Source organism: Peromyscus californicus, unplaced genomic scaffold (genome assembly GCF_007827085.1).
Source record: "Peromyscus californicus insignis strain IS unplaced genomic scaffold, ASM782708v3 Scaffold_18__1_contigs__length_77618521, whole genome shotgun sequence".
Classification (NCBI taxonomy): Eukaryota; Metazoa; Chordata; class Mammalia; order Rodentia; family Cricetidae; genus Peromyscus; species Peromyscus californicus.
Window position 1 is genome coordinate 49942995 of NW_026294480.1, and position 19485 is coordinate 49962479.

At 43.1% G+C, this 19485-nt stretch overlaps 1 long non-coding RNA gene across 3 annotated transcripts in view; it reads right to left on the reverse strand.

Annotated features, from left to right (window-relative positions):
- Positions 1–788: 788 nt before the first annotated feature.
- LOC128113591 (uncharacterized) overlaps positions 789–19485 on the reverse strand; it is a 53508-nt gene continuing 34811 nt past the window's right edge. The window contains exons 4-6 of one of the 3 annotated variants that reach the window (XR_008219549.1): positions 14334–14434; positions 5758–5865; positions 789–2538 (exon numbers count right to left, since the gene is read on the reverse strand). This is a non-coding gene — a long non-coding RNA (uncharacterized LOC128113591). Of the gene's footprint in view, positions 2539–2626; positions 3526–4271; positions 5866–14333; positions 14435–19485 lie in introns of those variants that run through there. The other 2 variants (XR_008219550.1, XR_008219548.1) reach the window with 2 other exon arrangements.

A 19485-nucleotide genomic window follows, 5' to 3' on the forward strand; every position in this document is an offset into this window, starting at 1 on the left:
TGTATATCAGGTATTTACATTACAATTCATAACAGTAGCAAAATTACAGTTATGAAGTAGCAACAAAAATAATTTCATGGCTGGGCGGTGGTGGTGCACACCTTTAATCCCAGGACCTGGGAGACAAAGGCAGGCAAATCTCTGAGTTTGAGACCTGCCTGGTCTACAGAGTGAGTTCCAGGAGAGTCAGGGCTACACAGTGAAATCCTGTCTTGAAAAAACAAACAAACAAAATACTAATTTTGTGGTTGGGGTCACCACAACATGAGGAACTGTATTAAAGGGTTGAGACATTGGGAAAGTTGAGACCCAATGTTCCAGAAGAATAGCTAGCGCTCTTAAATGCTGAACTATCTCTCCAGTCTCTGTTCCCTGTTTTTAAATGACTGTCTACTTCTTGCTTATTGGTAACAAATATATCATATCCAAATTCTAAATCAACATCTTCCCTTGTGGAACCCAAGTAAGGTTAGTTTCTGTTTTCGAGCTTTCAAGTTCTAACAAATAAACTAGAAGGGATAGTGACGGAGGAATTATGGGTGATATAAATTAGTTTGTTTCGCCGGGCGGTGGTGGCGCACGCCTTTAATCCCAGCACTCGGGAGGCAGAGCCAGGCGGATCTCTGTGAGTTCGAGGCCAGCCTGGGCTACCAAGTGAGTTCCAGGAAAGGTGCAAAGCTACACAGAGAAACCCTGTCTCGAAAAAAAAAAAAAAAGCAAAAACCAAAAAAAAAAATTATTTTGTTTCAACTTTTAAACATTTTATTAACGTTATCTTATACTTTCAGCATTATTACTTTTGTAATTTGAAGAGTTACATTATGAAATTATGTTTAGAATAGCAGAAGAACTAGAACCATTTTCCTAGGAGCCAAGTGCAGCCAGGCATGCTTCTGCAGTTCTAATACTTGAGAGTCAAAATGACCATGAGCTGGAGGTTAGAGTCCAAACAGTGAGTTGGAGGCTAGCCAGGGCTACAAAATGACATCCTGTCTCAAACAAAACTGAACAAAGCCAAACCCTCATCACACACACACACACATACACATACACACACACACACACACACACACACACACACACACACACACGCATGCATGAATGCACACATGTGTACACATAGGCAGTGGGGCTAGGGGTTAAACCCAGGGCCTTATGCATGTTCAGCAAGCATGCTGCTACTCAGCACGCCCCAGTCACAAGGTCCTTTCATATTCCTTCCCAGGTAGTCTCTCTCTCCCACTGTCCTAGTCTGATTCGCTGGCCGTAATAATAAAGTATTGTAATGCCTTGGTGGGTTAATAAATAACGTGCATTTATTCTCCCACAGTTCTGGACACTGGAAAGTCCAAGGTTGGAGTGCAGATGTGGTGCTGTATGTAAGGGACCACTTCCTGTTTCACAGACACATCTTCTTGCTCTGCCCTTGCATAATGCAAAGGATATAGCTAACTCACTGAGCCTTTCATCATTTTTGATCCCAAAAGTTCATCTGCTAATATTTGGCATTGATGATCATATTCAACATATGAATTTTGGAAAGACCATAGTACCCCCAAAATAGAGGAAACAACTATTTTAATTTTTCTTTTCTTTTAAAAATTATTTAATTAATTTTGAGATAGGGTCTAGAACTCACTATGTAGACCAGGCTGGCCTGAGTATCACAGAGATTTGCCTGTCTCTGCTTCTCGAGGGCTAGGATTAAAGGCATGTAACCAACACACTTGCCCTATCCCACAAGATTTATTTTTATTTTTGTGTATATGTGTGTGACTATGCCATATGTGTGCCAGTGCATGAGGAGGCTAGAAGAGGGCACTGGATGCCCTGGAGCTGGAATCACAGACAGTTGTGTGCTGTGGAATAATCCTTCTGTCCACCGTGAATATGTATTACTCTCATTGGTTAATAAAGAACTGACTGGCCGTTAGCCATGCAGGAAGTATAGACGGGACAACTAAACTAAGGATGCTGGGATGAACAAGGGAGGAGTGAGAGGAGTCACCAACAGATGCAGGGAGAAGTGAGATGAGCATGCTGAACTTAGAAAAGGTACCAAGCCATGTGGTAGAATGTAGATAAGACATACGGGTTAATTTAAATATGAGTTAGCCAGTAACAAGCCTGAGCTATTGGCTGAGCATTTGTAATTAATATAAGTCTCAGTGTGTTTATTTGGGAGCTGCTGGTGGGACAGAAACTTCTGCCTACAGTTGTGAGCCTCCTGCTCCAGGTGGTGAGAACTGAACTCTGGTCTTCTGTAGGAAGAGCAGGTGCTCTCAACCTCTGCCCCATGTCTCCAGTCCTGTTATCTCTGCCATAGAGATTTGTCTTTTATAGAATGCCATATAAATGCAACTTAACAATATGTTCTTTTGAGTAGGCTTCTGTCAATTCACATAGTGTTCTGAAATTTCTTGCTGTTTCTGTGTGTATCCATATTTTTTTTGTTACTCTTTTGTTGGTTTCGATCCTATATAGATAAGTGACATTTTATTGGTTTTCTTCTTTGTAGATATCTGGGTTGTCTCCATTCTGGAATATAATAGATAAAGCATTACACAAGTTTTTGTGTTGACAAATGCTCCCCCCCCCCCCCCCGTTGTAAATATCTAGGAGTGAAATTGTCAGATCACAGGCAATCATTTTTGTAAGCACTTTTGCCTTTATGAGAACATATAGACCTTTCTCCAAAATGCCCTATAATTTTATAACCCTATCAACAATGTTTGAGAGTTCTGATTGTTCTGTCTCTGTGCTAACCTTTGGTGCTGTCAATCTTTTCAACTGAAAGATGTTCTGACAGATGTACACGTAATGCTATCTCTTTTAATCTACATTTCTCCAGTGACTAATAAAACAGTAAGTATTTTTTTTTTTTTCATTTCCCTGACATTTCAATGTCTTCTTTGGAAAAGTGTCTTTAGTATTCCAGAAGTGTAAATTCAGCTTGATAGGCCTGCAACCATCTTGGGTTGTATACTGCCAAGAGTGCCCCAAAGGAACCACAGTTGTGTTTTTTTTTTTCAAGTATATTATCCCCGAAAATTCTCTCTCTCCCTTTTTGTCTCTTTCTCTCTCTGTCCCCGTCTCTCTCTCTCTCTCTCTCTCTCTCTCTCTCTCTCTCTCTCTCTCTCTCTCACTCTGTGTGTGTGTGTATGTGTGTGTGCATGTGTGTATCTGTGTATCTGTGCATATGCGTGTGTGCTTGCACTTGATCTGTGACACAAGGTTTCACTGTGTAGTTCAAGCTGGGTTGAAACTCACGGTGATTCTCCTGCTCCAGCCTTCCAAGTGCTGGGATTACAGGAGTTCACCATCACACTAAACCCTTAGCTAATTTTTCTTTCCACATGGCCCTTGATAAGTCTTTTAAAGCCAGTTGGCAACAAGTGAGTGTTTCTTCTAGTTTAAAATCCAGTAACGTTTTTGTTCCCTGAAGCCAGAAGTAAGACTTGTCCTCATCCATGGTTTCAGTATGGTCTGATGACATCAGTTCTGGTCACTTGACTTTTCTGTGGTCTGTTGGCCATTGTGTGGTTTTCATGCAGGAAGGAAAGACAAATGTCAAACACTGGAGGAGAATTATTTCAAAAGTGACTTCTTTCTTTTTTGAATACTTAAAGCTCTTTTATTATTCTTCTTTGTAGCACTTTGTGGCACTGATGGTATAGAATATGTGTGTATTCTGGTTTCTCCTCACACTATAAACACTTGAAGCGTGTGCTGACTAATTTTGACACAGGCTAGAGTCATCTGAGAGAAGGGGACCCCAGTTGAGAAAATGCTTCCTTAAGATTAGGCTTTAGGAAAGCCTGTAGAGCATTTTCTTAATAAGTGATTGATGGGAGAGGGCCCAGCCCATTGTAAGTGGGGCCACCCCTGGGCAGGTAGCCCTGGGTTCTTTAAGAAATCAAGTGGATGTAAAAACAAACAAAAACAAACAAAAAATGAAATAAAAATAAAAAAAAGAAAAGAAATCAGGCTGAGGCAGTCACAGGGAGCAGGCCAGTGAGCAGCGCCGCTCCATGACCTCTGCATCAGCTCCTGCCTGCAGGTTCCTGCCCTGAGTTCCTGTTTGAGTTCCTGTCCTGACTTTAGTGCTGTGGAAGAGTAAGCCAAACACACTCTTTCCTCCCCTTGTTGCTCTGGTCATATTGTTTCATCAGTTCAGCAACTGAAACCCTGACTGAGCTAGAGGGCATGGGCATATTACACTTGTACCCCCTGCATCCCCCCAAATTGATAATCAGTGAGTCTTATACATATAGAATAAACACAAACCAAAACCACACTTGTTTAATAGATAATGTAAAACAAAACAAACCCAAGCCCAAACCCCCCAAATCCCCACAATATATCAAGCTGAGACAAAAACTGATTAATGAGCCATAAGGTTACATCGTTGCCTTGTTTAGGAAGTGAATGAGACATGACTGAGATGCCAGGGCTTTCTTTGGCATCCCTGGTAGGCACGATATTTCGGAGCAGAGATCACCTTTAAACACGCTAACTGGCTGCACCTGCTATCGATAGGAAACTTACAATCATCAGTTTTGGAGCTTTGTGCTCCTAGTCCTGGCCCCAGATTTACCCTGGGCTGCCTTGAGATTACACAAGAATCTGCTTTAGCCAGCCCAGGCTGTTTACCAATGCATCATGGACGGTGTGGTTGAAACAACCAACATTTAGTCCTCATCGTCTTGGAGGGCAGAAAGCCCAAGATCGGGGTCTGGGGATGTGGCACAGTTGGTAGGGTGCTTGTCTAGCATGCCCAAAGCCCCGAGTTCACGCTCTAGCCCTGCATAAAGCAGGTGTGATGGTGCACACTTGCCATCCCTGCACTTGGGAGGGTAGTGGAGGCAGGAGCATCACAAGTTCAAGGTCATCTTCAGCTATACAGTGAATTTAAGCTTGGCTAAATTAAGAGCCTGTTCCTCCTACCCTGGAATTCTTTTCCAAGCTCAGGGTGCTGGCATGGTGGGGGGTGCTTTGAGAAGCTCCATTCCTGGCTTACCTATGTGTAGCTGTCTCCTCCCTGTGTCCTCATACGGCAGAACAGAAACCCTAATGTTTTCTTTTCCCCTTTACATCAGGGGTCCTCAACCTGTGGGTTGTGACCCCTTTGGGGCCAAATAACCCTCTCACAGGGGTCACCTAAGACTTCCGCATATCAGATATTTACATTACAATTCATAACAGTGCAAAATTACAGGTATGAAGTAGCAACAGAAAAGATTTTATGGTTGAGGGGGGGTCACTACAACATGAGGAACTGTATTAAAGGTTACAGTATTAGGAAGGTTGAGAATCCCTGATGCAAGGATACAAATTTCGGTGTGGGCGGTCCTGCTTTCACAGCTGAACATAAGCATTAGTTCTCAAAGCCCCACTTCCACATACTACCACCTTTTCGATGAGGTTTCAACGTAAAAGCTTTGGTGGCAGGGTACACAAAACATTCAGGGCAGCCAGATGTGATGGCACACACCTATAATCGTAGCCCTTGAAAGTAGGGGCTGGAGGGTCAGGAGTTCAAGGTCACCCTCTGATACATAGCGAATTTGAGGCTAGCCTGGGCTACATGAGATTGTTTCAACCACCCCCCCCAACCCCCCAAAACCAAACCTCATTCACTCCATAGCAGAGGCAGTGGTATCTTACAGTATCGATTTTTAAAGAAAACCACAGTGGCCTAAGCTACCTGAGCCTAAGCTGTTTGAACGCTCACTCTCCTGGTGAAAACAGGCTCACCATCTAGTCTCAGTCATCAGGTGGGATGCATGTCATTCATTTCGGTTCGTTTGCTTGACATTTGTTAGGTATAAAGAAAGCATTGTGCGATCCAACGAAGAATTCTGCCTGAAGGGAAAGAAGGGAGATAAGAAAAGAAACGTGAAGCCACTAGAGGGCGATGTAATACAACAATACAATGAATTCCGACAGTCCAAACACAGCCAAAGCTCAGCGGAGTGGGCAGGCACAGCAGCCCCCGGAGACTGGGGAGGGAAGCTGGCCTTGAGCTGCTTCCCCGTGTCTGCCAAGGAAAGACAATGCATATACTTCAGAGCATCCACACTGGAGGCTGACTATGGATGAGCTTTATCAAAAGTCCAGCATGTGTTTGGCTCGTTTTCTGCCTCTAGCAGGTCTGATGAACCCCTTTTCCCTTTCAGAAATGCTCACTTCCAGAAAGGGGGGTGTATGTAGCTCAGTTGGCAGAGTGCTTGTTTTCTATGCACAAAGCCCTGGTTTCAATCCCCAGGACCCAGTTAAAAAAAAAAAAAAAAGGGCATGGTGGCACCTGCCTGTAATCCCCAACTCTTGGCAGTTGGGGGCAGGAGGATCAGAAGTTAAGTTCAAAGCGGCAAGTTGGAGGCCTTCTTGGGTTACATGAGACCTTATTTAAAAAAAAAAAATAATTGCTTACTTTTTTCAGTCCTTTGAAAGCAGCTGGATTTTGAGCACCCAGAGGTTAGCTGGTTTTCAGCCTGATATATTTTGGTTTCCCCAGTATTTGGAATACTGAAGAGTTTATAACTCATCCTTGAAAAAATTATTAATTTATGTAATTAATCTTAAACAGAGTCTCACTATGTAGCCCTGGCTGATCTGGGACTCTTTCTGTAGACCAGGCTGGTCTTGAACTCACAGAGATCTGTGATGGTATTTTACTTGTACTGAAATGTGATTTTAATTGTATGTTAATAAATAAAGTTGCCTGGGGGTCAGAGCTATTAGAGCCATAGCAAGAGCGTGGCGGTGGTGGCGCACGCCTTTAATCCCAGCACTTGGTAGACAGAGCTAGGTAGATCTCTGTGTGTAAAAGGATACAGTCAGCATTGGAGACACACACCTTTAATCTCAATCCCAACCATAGAAGACCTGGAAGTCTTTACAGACAGGCAGTGACGAGGCATGGGTTTACAACCAATGAGAAGGCAGAACCAAAAGTCTTTATAAAGACAGACACACAGGAAGTAGCTCCCTTTTTTCGGAGAGCTCTCTTGACTGAAGCAGTGAGGCTCTTAGTTCTGACCTCTTGGCTCTCTGCTCTGAATTGGCTCTGTGTTTTTTATTTAATAAGATGGTTGGTTACATCTACAGAGATCCATCTGCCTTTGCCTCCCAAGTGCTGAGATCAAGGGTGAATACCACCACACTTGGTTCAATAACTCTTTTACATCAAGTTCTTGATAACTAAATACGTATATCTTTTATATAAAGTAGACTTTTACTTTGGCATTGAAATCACTGTGTAGCTGAGGCTGGCCTTGAACTCCTGATTCTCTGGCACGCTAGGATTACAGGTATACAGCACCATTCCCAATTGAAGTGGTTATTTGGATGTGTTTTCTTCTTTTATCCTTCCACACCGCATTTCACAATATGATCCGAGTGGAGACTTTTGAGAATGTCTGTAGCTTTCTTTTGAAGAGTCTTTCTATTCAAAAAGGGCACCAGAATAATTGTCTTGACTTTATGCTATCAAAATTACTTAGCAAAGTCCTCAGTTACTACAAGTTAAAGCTGTCTACTTTTGTATATCCAGTGCTTAGCACAATAAAGATGTGCCCAGTAAGTGCTAAGTAAAAGCACACCTTTAATCCCAGCACTTGGGAGGCAGAGCCAGGCGGATCTCTGTGAGTTCGAGGCCAGCCTGGTCTACAGAGCGAAATCTAGGACAGGCACCAAAACTACACAGAGAAACCTTGTCTTGAAAAAAAACAAACAAACAAACAAAAAAAAAAAAAAGAAAAAGAAAAAGAAAAAGAAAAAAAAAGCCTAAACCCAGCATTTCTCAGAAAGCCTGGGAAATGGGTTTCTGTTCGCCAGGAAAAGCCATTATTTCCTTTATCCACCCCTACAGCTAACTACCTCGAGCAATGAGCAGCCGAGCACCTAGCTCCCCATTAAACACGCCTGCAACAGATCAAAGTCCCTGGCTGTCCTGGGCCACAGCCATCTTCTGCTACTCTAACTCCCAGCTCTTCTTGCTCCCAGGCTCCTCCCACTGCAGCCTGTCTCCTTAAACCTGGCACGGTTCCTGTCAGGTTTCTGCTGCCCTCTCTGTGCTCCATCCACAAGAGACGGTCCTGGCAGTTTGAACTACCCAATAAACCTTTATTTCTACCCATGGAGTGAGTGGTCTAGTTCATTGGTTTCACTGTGCCCTTGCTTACAAACATCACTTGGAAATTTGTTAGAAATGCCTATCATCGAACCCTGACTGGAGGTGTACTGAGTCAAATCTTTGGGGGGCAGCTTATATTTTCATAAGCCTTCCGGGTCATTCTGTGCTCAAATAGGAGACACTGGGTCTAGCGGCTTATGGGTTAGCCTAGATATTACCAGCTAAATCTCAAGTGTTTATACTGACAGTTCATAAGTGTAAGGTACGTAGATGGTAGTGGAAGCGGAGCCAGAGTTGTCAGATGGGGGCCAGGATATGGATGACAAGAGGTTGTAGAAGTTAGAAGTTGTGTTAGCTGTGGGGTAAAGATACAGTGAGATGCTGGTTGATGACAGATGAGCGGGACAAGCAGGATACCCGAGTTCTCACAATTACGAATTGTCACCGGACATGGCTGCGAAGGAAAACATGGCGCCCTGGGTTCCTCTGTTGCCACTGCTGAATTGCTGCTGGCTCTGCAGTTCTACCTGAGTAACCTGAAGTTATCTTGACACCCACACTCCAACCCTCCAACGTAACCAACTAGTCTATCTCACTTGCATGGTGATTTGGCCTCATGTACAATCTATGGTAAATCCTTTGTGGTGTGTGTGTGTGTGTGTGTGTGTGTGTGTGTGTGTGTGTGTGTGTACCAGAAAAGTTTCTATAAATTGTTTCATGGAGAAACAAAAATAAAAACAGTGGGTGGATTTCTTGCCTAGTGGTTTGGCTTCTTCTTCTTCTTCTTCTTCTTCTTCTTCTTCTTCTTCTTCTTCTTCTTCTTCTTCTTCTTTTTTAACAGAAGCAATCAAAAAATACATTTATATGAAGGTTTCCATATTCTTTGTTTACCAAAGCTAGTCAATAATGTGAAATACAATAAAATTGCACTTTTCTGTGGACTGGAATCATGTCTCTGGCAGCTCATAGATTGGAGCCATACCTCCTGTGTGATGGTATTTGGAGATGGAGTCCCTGGGAGATAATGAGGTTTAGATGAGGTCATAGTGGGATTATAAAAACATGACAGAGAGCCTGCTCTTTCCCTGCCGTGTGAAGACCCAGCAAGAAGGCAGCTGTCTGCACGCACTGAGGCGAGCTCTTCCGTGAACCTGCCAAGTCCTCAAGCCTCCAAAACTGTGAGCAATCAGCTCTTCTTGTTTCAATGTCCCAGTTGAGGGTACCTGGTTGTGATAAGTCAGATCTGGCAAAGATGCACTCCATGTGATATGATGTCACCGACTCCTGGCCTATGACACCTAAGTTGTTATAGTTATACTCAGGCCTTATTTTTTTTAACTCGGTAAGTCAGACTATGAACATATTAACGGCCCCAAATTTCATAGGCTCCTTTGAGCAGACTTTTTCAAGACCTAGGATCTCCTCTCTGGAGGGGACTAGAGACCTAGCTGCTCTGGGAAACAGTTTCTGTAGCATGCTTTGGTTTTTACTTCTTTCCTCTGAATCTCACGGCAGGTTTTTTTGAAGCTCAAGCCCTTGCTTTTTTTTTTTTTTTTTTTAACCTTAGAAACAAAGCCCCCTATACTCTCTTGAGTCATGTTTTTATTTAATTTTTTTTTTTTGAGATAGGGTCTCAATATATAGCCTTGCCTAGCTTGGTACTCACTCTGTAGACCAGGCTGGCCTCAAACTCATAGAGATCCACCTACTTCTGCCTCCCAAGTGCTGGGATTAAAGGCGTGTGCTATACACCTACCCATATATGTGCAGGTGTTTTGTCTACATATATTTTTCTGTGTACGGTGTGTGCAGTGCTCACAGAGGCCAGAAGAGGGCATTAGGTTCCCTGAATCTGAAGTTATAGACAGCCTGCCATGTGTGTGTTGGGAATGAAAGTCAGGGCCTCTGGAAGATTAGCTAGCGCTCTTAACTACTGAGTCATCTCTAAGGCTCTCCTTGAGTTGCTGTTACATCACCATGAGAGGCTTCTTCCTCATTTTGGTGTGAAGAAGCCACACACACACACACACACACACACGCACACACACACACACACACACTTTTGAATCAAGGCCTCATATCAATCAGCCTGACTTTGAACTTTCTAGGTAGCCAAGGGTGACCTCGAACTCCTGATCTTCCTACCTTTGTCTTCCAAGTGTTGGGATCATAAGCATGTACCACCACGTCTGGCCACATCTGTATTTTGGACACAGCCTTCATGCACTTGGCTTGAATGGGGCTTGCATGCTAAGTTAGAATCCACCATGTTTAAACCTTCCTTTCCTTTTCTGCAAGCATTGCAATTTGCCTAGAGTAGTAGAATACAAGGACCCTTGCTCCTCCCCACCTCTGCAAGCAAGTAAAGGGATTATGTGTCATGACTGTGAAAAGAAATGTAAGCATATCTGTATTTGTATGTACATATGCAGGATATTTCTCTGTAAGTGTCCATTTCGTGATTTGGGTTGAGGTGGCTGTTGGCTTGTGTGGATGACGTTCAGACTCTGGAGAATGCGTGTGAAGCTGCAGAAATGTTTTATTTGGAGGACAATTAACTTTGAAGATGTTTCTGCAAGTCCTCTAAATATTCTGTTTTCTATTTCCTTCTCAGAGAAGGAAAGAGATTGGGCCTAGAAAGTTGATGCATGAATAAAATTAGATGGAGATAGGCATGAGGCCCAGAGTACAGGAGGTTGAGGCAGGAGAATTGTAGGTTCCAGGTCAGCCTGGGCTACATTTGGAGAGCTTGCCTCAGAAAAATCCAACCATCCGTCCATCCGTCCATCCACCCAAAGGATTAGCATAGTGGGAAATATGAATACAGATCAAGTCAGCACAGAGGACATAAAAACAAAAGGCCCAAACAAAACAAAACCAAACCAAAAAACTCACAACAAAACAAAACAGAAACAGTAACAACAACAACAACAACAACAAAAACCCAAAGAAACAAAACTAAAACAAAACCATCAGTGTGGGTCAGATACTAGAGGACCATGCTTGTAACTGACCAGGATGGGCAAGAATGGCATCACGATTGCAAGTACGGTCATGGAAAGGACGTGGTTTTTATTGTTTTGGATTGTGATGATGACATGGACGTTTTCCTTTTCAGCTTACTAACATTGCTTGTCAATTACACTGAACCTAAGACCCCAAAAATGGTTGTTCTGTGTTTTTTTTTTCCCCAGTGGACTACTGTCATGTAACAGAAAACACCTAGTAGGCTTAAAAAAAATATTCCAGAAATTAGTGGATTTGGCTTAGACAATTTTTATAGTTTGGGACTTTCATACATGTATATAATGTTTTGTTCAAATTGTCCCCCTACTAGTTGACATTTTATGGGTTCCTAATACTAGGATTTTGCTTGGATTTGAGACTTGAATGGAGGGGTAGGATTTTTGGAATCTATGGAGTTGATGGTGGCATTCCTTGGTGGGCTGCCTGAATTCTCCATGGACCTTGTGGATCTCAGGCAGACGGGGGAATGAAGAAATTAAGCTTACAGTCTGAGGAGTGGTGAGCTGTGTCTGGAATATCAAGTCGCAAGCCTCTAAAGCAGCGTCTCTCAACTCACAAAGGGGCCACCTATCAGATATTTATTTACATTTCAATTCATAACAGTAGCAAAATTACAGTTATGAAGTAGCAATGAAATAATTTTGTGACTGGGGAGTCACCATGACATGAGGAACTGTATTAAAGGGTCACAACCTTAGGAAGGTTGAGGACCACAGTTCTAAAGAATGAAGCATAAGTCACCATTAGTTGTGAGAAAAGGGGCCAAATTCAACTTTATTTGGGACACTGGTCTAAACTTGTGGGGGAATAACAGTTTATTTTGTTTTTATTTATTATTATTTATTAATAATTCACAATGAAGCAGGATGCCTGGGATGTGAATGGGCCACAGCTTTGCCATTCAACTTACATTGCGATCCAAAACTGACCAAACACACTGATGCTAAGTACTATAGCTGAGGTATTTATTATGAGTAAGGCAGGAGGCAGAAGAACTGAGAAGCATGATGGGTATTTATTATGAGTAAGGCAGGAGGCAGAAGAACTGAGAAGCATGATGAACTAAAGGACCAAGCGACTCATGTCCTTAGAACTATGATTTCTATGTATGCAGACTCTGTGGATTTAATATTTGTGATTTAAAAGAATTAGACATATTCTTTTTTTTTTATTACTTATGAATGCTCGGCCTTAGCTTGGCTTAGTTTCTAGCCAGCTTTTCTTAACTTGAAATATCCCATCTACCCTTTGCCTCTGGGCTTTCCCCACTTGCTTACTTCTGTAAATCTCACTCTTACTCCATGGCTGGTTGTGTAGCTGGGCGGCTGGCCCCTGATGTCCTCCTCCTTCCCTGGCTCCTAGCTCCTTTTTAATTCCTCTTCCCAGATTTCTCCTTCTATTCATCCTCTCTGCCTGCCAGCCCTGCCTATCCTTTCTCCTGCCTTGCCATTAGCCATTCAGAGCTTTATTAGACCATCAGGTGTTTTAGACAGGTACAGTAACACAGCTTCACAGAGTTAAACAAATGCAACATAAACAAAAGTAACACACCTTAAAATAATATTCTTCAACAATAAATCTTTAAAGAAAAGAAAAAAAAAAGAAATCTATTATTTTGTATGCTGCTTTAAAAAGTACACTTTCTAAGTAAAAGAAAACAGATTTGGGAAGAATTAATATTTGAAATCAAAGCCAGGTGTTCTTTCCTGGTTATATATAACAAGACATATTCTTGTTATGTATGGCTGGACACATTCATTGCCGTCCAGAAGGGGTGAATAACAGTTTACAGTGCCACCTATGGACCACTCCTGGGAATGACACTCAGAAGTTACCTTACGGTAGTCCTTTGGACACATGATGTAAGTTTAAAATCTAGAATCAAAGGATTTCAGAGGTTCTCGAACTGGTCAGCAGAGTCAAGTTTATTTTCAATTCTGGAGTCACTTTTTGCTTTGTAATTGAGACCAGAGCTTCAAACCTTGAGCTATATACCCAGCTCTCTTCCCACCGTGCGTGCGTGCGTGCGTGCGTGCGTGCGTGCGTGTGTGTGTGTGTTCACAAGAATATGGAGCCTGTGTGTGAAGATCAGAGGGACAACTTCAGATGTCCCTCAGATGCCATCCACTATTTTTTTCTTTTTGAGACAGTGTCTTTCACTGGTGTGGACGTCACTGGGGGTGGTCTGGCTGTCCAGGGAACCCCAGCAATCTGCCTGTCTTCAACATGTTGGGATAACAACCATGAACAGCCATGCTTAGCACTTCTTACCTGGCTTCTGGAGAGTAACCTCATGTCCTCATGCTTTCAAGACTAAAGCTATCCCCTCAGCTCCTTTTTTTCCCTTTTAAATTTTGACTTGAGACAGGGTCCCTCACTAAGTTGCCTTGGCTGTATTTGAACTTGCTCTATAATTCAAGCGGGCTTTGAACTTGAAACTCGCTGCATTAGCTTTCTAAGGAGCTGGGACTGTAGGTGTGCCTGACCACACCCAGCTCCCGAGTCACTTTTATCACACGTTTGGTTAGTCGTTGTCTGATTCTCCTCGGACCTCTTGGGTGAACAGAAATAGCCCTGCTCAGCATCTTGTTCTATTACAGAAGTCCCTCTTGCCCCCAGGGGTCTATTCCAGGATTCCCAAGGGATGCCTGAAAGGGCAGATAGCCGCAGACCGTATTTATATTTACCCATCTTCTGCATACACAATGTTAATCCTCTTTTTGTCCTTTTCATTTGTTTGTGGTATATGCGTGGGTGTGTTCCTGCGTGTGCGGAGACCCCAGGTCCATGTCAGGTGTCGTCCTCTGTCACTCTCACCTCACTTTTGGAGACAGAGTCGCTCACCGAACCTGGAGCTCACCTTTTTAGTTTGACTGGTTGACTAGCAGTCCCAAGCATCAGCCAGTCCCCAAGTCCCAGTCCTGGGGGTGACAGACATCTGCTGCTGTGCCTTTTATATGAGTCTGGGGATCTGAGCTCAGGTTCTCATGCTTGTTCAACAAACCACTTTATACACTGAGCCATTTCCCTAGCCCCAACCTTTGTTTGCTTGTTTTAACTAAGCATGTATCACACACTGGGGCCGTACCTTGTGCTGTTTGAGATGTGACAGCAAAAATAAAATGCATCCCCCTGCCCCCAATTTCAGAGAAAAAAAATTCACTCCTACCATAACCAAATCTTCCTTCTCCTGGTGAGCACTTCGATCTTTCCTCTTGCCGGGGCAGTGGGAAGCTTCCCCTCTAGCCTCTGAAGGGTCAGTGTAGACAACTGAAAAGGACGAATTAAATGGTGAGAAAAGTGACGTAGATTTAGTCCATGAGTAGAGGCAGTCACGTGGTGTTACCACCCGTGACCTCAAATGATTCAGAGTGGGGAGCACAGGTATTTTGAGAAGTGATGCATTGTTTTGGGGGTAGCTCAGTGGATTTGGAGATCATACAATGGCCTGGGCAGTCTACGTCGCTGGCACAGCAGACAATAGTAATGGATGCCATCCTTTTTTGAGTATTGAATGGGACTAAAATCGAAGATGATCTCATGAGACAAGTGTCCAAGTATGTTGGAAAAACTTCAGTCTTCCTTCCTTTATATGAATGACAGTTGATCTGATACCTAGATGGCTACTGAGTGACTGGGGGTGGCAGCTGTGTAGGTGGTATGGCTACCAGGGATACGTTGCTTCCCAGACAGGATGGAGCAAGACGGGGCATGATATTCAAAACAGTGTGCAATTAAAAACTTATGAGTTCTTTATTTCTGGAGTTTTTCATTGTCATGTTGTTGGACCAAGATTAGCTGCAGGGAACTGAGACCCCTAAAAGCAGAACCATGAATAAGGGGAGGCGTGCTGTTACACGATGTCCACCCACGTTCTCTGTTCACCTTGCTACGACACTCTCTTCTGCAGTATGCGAGGAGAACCTAGTCTGGGTCCTGCCAGGACCCCGGGGCATGAGTTGGCTATTCTTATCCCAGTTCCTGTTCTTAGGCATTGATTTTGGAGATGGGTTTTGCCAGCTTAGTTATTAGGTACTTTCTGAGTTCCAGAGTGCTCATATCTCTTATTCTGTATGCTTCTTTTCTCATACTCCTTGTTCTTATAAATTTACACACTTTCTTTCTCTAAGAAAATCCACCTGTTATCTACTTGGTAGGTTTCTGGAAGACAGAAAAAAATAGAAGCAAAAAATTAACCCCACCCAGTTGAATTGGAGCTTGGTCATTTCTTCTTAATAACTTTATTCTGATGCATGAAAACTTTTAAGTGTTGGACTTTTATGTTAATTTCAATGAAAAGTTTTGTGAAGTTTGGCTTATTGTTATAGCCCCTTGATCTTCATCCTCCCATTGATATCTTGGCTCCTTTTCCTAGCCATCCAAAAAACGAATAAGGAGGCTGGGTGGTAGTGGCGTACACCTTTAATCCCAGCACTTGGGAGGCAGAGCCAGGTGGATCTCTGTGAGTTTGAGGCCAGCCTGGTCTATAGAGTGAGATCCAGGACAGGCACAAAAACAACACAGAGAAACCCAGTGTCGGAAAACAAACAAACAAACAAAAACACCAAAAAAGAGCATGAAGAAGCCAGCTGCATACTCAGCCATTGCTCAGTGAAGGGCTCAAAGCTGAAGACACAATCCCACGGCACTAACGCTCTGGGTTTGTGCTCGCTCATAGTTAGTATATGTCTATGTGATTAACTGGGTCACTTTCCTCTGTTTTGTTTATAGATGAGCATTTCTACCAAATGCTGAGTTTAAATGCTTACAGTGAGTGTGGATGGCTTTTTCTGACTTGGTAGTTTGGTAGAGATTAACCAAAGGGGGTGTGCTATAGGGCTGGAGAGGTGGCATAGGGGTGAAGAATGCTGTCTGCATTCTTCCAGAGGACCTGGGTTCAATCCCCAGCACCTACATGGTGGCTCACAACCATCTGTGACTACGGTTCCAGGGGAACCTGATGCCCTCTTCCGTGGATGTCAAGCACACGTGTGGTACAGAGACATACATTCAGGCAAAGCATCTCTACACATAAAATAAAACAAAGTTTAAAGAAGGGACATGCTGTCAGTTCTGCCAGTCATCATGTGCCCTTGTAGGACCTTATGCATGATGGCAAGCTTCCCTCTACTCTTTCTCCATTTAAGACAATGTGTGCCAGCCTGTCTGAGAGTTGCATTTCCTTTTCCTTTTCTCCGTTTCTAGGAGATTTATTTTATTTTATTCTGGGACCGAGTTTCATGTAGCCCAGGCTGGCTTTTGAATTCCTCCTGCCCCTGCCTCCCCAGTGTTACAGCATTCCAGGTGTGTACCCTCACCCTCCGCTTTCTAGGGTTCTTCTGTGATAACAAACAACAGCTCATTTTTTCACTGGTGACTTCCATTTGTAACTGTCCTTTGCCACATCCGGGAGCTTTCCGCTGATGTGGGTCCTGCTGCTCTGCCGTTTCTCTCCCAGTTTGAACCTTTAGGTCTTCCATCTGAAATCTCGTGTGGCTACTTTCTACCCAGTGATCTTTCTCCCTGGCAGACCAGCAAGCTCAAGGGTAGGAGCTGAGGCTCTATGGCCCATGTATCCATGTGGTTATCAGCTTTCCCCTTCCCTGTCCTTATTACTCTTTTCAAACAGTCCTTTAAGTTACACTTAACATTAGACGTTTGTAGCGGACCGCTTAGGTTTACAAGCAATTGTGTGTTATTCAATAGTCTTGATCTTTCTTTTTTCTTTTCTGCCTCCTGTCTTGGGACGCCGGTTCTCATAATTTGCTGGAATGAAGAGCATCCTCAGATCTCTTCTGTCAGGATTTGGGGTTGTAGCCAAGAGAAAGGGATGAGCTTCATGAAAAGTGGAGTTTAAACCATTGATTTAAAAAAAAATCATTGTAAAAACCCGTGTTTCCTGTAGGTTGGGGTCGTTAAAGAACAAGACATTTAACTTGGGTGGCTGAGTGTTTTAATTTGTAACGTTCCAGATTCGTGATGTTTCCTCTATGACAGTCTGGGGGCTTTTACCATCCTACCTCTGCTCTGACCCTGGTTACTTACTGGGGTGGGGGTTGTAGAGAAGCATGGCCAGCTGCGACCCCGGGGTTCTCAGGGTCGTAATGGGATTTCAGTCTAGGAAGCATGCTGACGACCTGTATTCTCTGTGAACTCTTTGCTTATCCCCATCCTGGGTCCCCTCTGCAGTTTAAAGCTTTTTTTAAATTTTTTATTTATCATCGTAATATTATGCTGTTCTTCAATTGTGTTTATGGATGTATTTCCTTCTCCCTTCTACTGAACAGTCCTGATCTTTATTAAGTGACTTTTTGTTGGGTTGGAAGATTGTAGTGTAGGCTTTGTAAGGTTTTGAGTGGAGTTCTTGCTTCACAAGCCATAGATTAAACTTACATGCAGGAAGGAAGAAAAATATTTGCCCAGTGTTTCAACGCTTCCTTAAATTACCTGCTTTGACTAAATGGGGGTGAGATCTGATGTAACTTGGCCACACTAGGGTGTTGGGTGGCTTCATTTTGCCTCTCGAGATCATTTCTCATCTCTGGAAGGGACGCTGCATGGGCATCAAAGCCACCTGTGTTTTCTGGCTTTCAGCAGGACATGGAAGGACGGAGGGACACTGGGAGGTTGCCACAGGCTCCCTGTCTCCCAGCAGTCAGGGCCCTTGTCTAGGTAGCTCGCTCCATTTTCCCTTCTGTCTCTAGTGACAGTCAGCCTTCTCGGCCCTTTGGGGAGAGTGACAGAACATTGCCGCCATTTCTTTCTACTACTCATACCCTTTCGCTCGACATCTTCCAAATTTCCCATCTTGTATGTTCCACTTGTTATGTTCTTTGACATGTGTGTGAAGGCTTTGACTGACATGGAAAGTTTAAAATTCTGAAGGAAAATGTTCTATCTACTGTTTTAAGTTTGAATGAGTTATATGACGAAACAGTCTTGGGCACTCAGGGAACTGAGTAGGCTTTTGGGGTGTGAAGTCTAGAAAAAGGATCAAAGATAAAACATATTTAATCATTTTTTTCATGTAAAATTTATTTTGGTGATGGGCTTGACCCCAACACCTCATGCGTACTTGGCAGGAGCTGTTCCATTGAACTCGGTGTCTTGAGTGCATAACTATATTTTAGGTCGGAAAATCAAGAGAACACATTTTTTTTTCTTCCAGTAATATTTCTTTCACTGAATGTTACACTTCAAAAAGGTTACTGATATCTGACAGTTTTTAAAGTGTTGGTGTCTCAGGGTTTCTGTTGCTATGCTAAACATGTGACCAAGGCAATGTTGGGACGAAAGGATTTATTACATATTATAATTCTCAGGTCACAATCCATCACTGTGGGAAATCAGAGCGGGAACTCAAGGCACCAGGCCATTGAGAAATGCTGCTTATTGGCTTTCTCAGATTGCTTTCTTATACAACTTAAGAATCACCTGCCCTGAGAGTCGCACCATCGTGAGCTGGACCCTCACACATCAATCATTAATCAAGACAATGCCCCATAGACTTGCCTACAGTCAGTCTTATGGAGGCATTTCCTCGATTAAAATTCCCTCTTCCAAAATGATTCTAGCTTATTGTCAAGATGGAACACAGAAAACAAAACAAAAAACCAACTACCAGGACAGTTGGTAAAATTCTGCTCCCACCTCTTCTTCTTCTTCTTCTTCTTCTTCTTCTTCTTCTTCTTCTTCTTCTTCTTCTTCTTCTTCTTCTTCTTTTGATAAACCATCTGTCTGTCTACCTACCTCCTATCTATCTATCTATCTATCTATCTATCTATCTATCTATCTATCTATCTATCTATCTATCTATCGCGTGCATGCCTATATGCATATACCATGGCATTTGTGGCATTCAGGGTATTCATGCCATGGTGTGCATGTAGAGGTCGGGGAGTTGGTTTCTCCTTCCTGTATGAATTCTGGAGACCAAATGCTTGCTGAGTCATCTTTCAGCCCTCTGCTGACATCTCAAACAAACGAATAGTTTCTAGAATATATAATGGACTCCTATAAAAAATATGAGAGAGAGAGACAGAGAGACAGAGACAGAGACAGAGAGACAGACAGAGAGAGAGAGAGAGAGAGAGAGAGAGAGAGAGAGAGAGAGAGAGAGAGAGGCAATGGTATAAATAGTCAAGTCACAGATGGAAAGTGTCTATGAGAAGATGCTCAACCTAGGAACGTGGAAAATGCAAACTAAACAAGATAATGCTTCGTATTCATTAAAATGGCAAAAAAGTCATATAATAGTCTGGGTGGGTGGGTGGAAGTGTGAATTGGCACAACCACTTTGGAAAGTAATTTAGCAATATTTT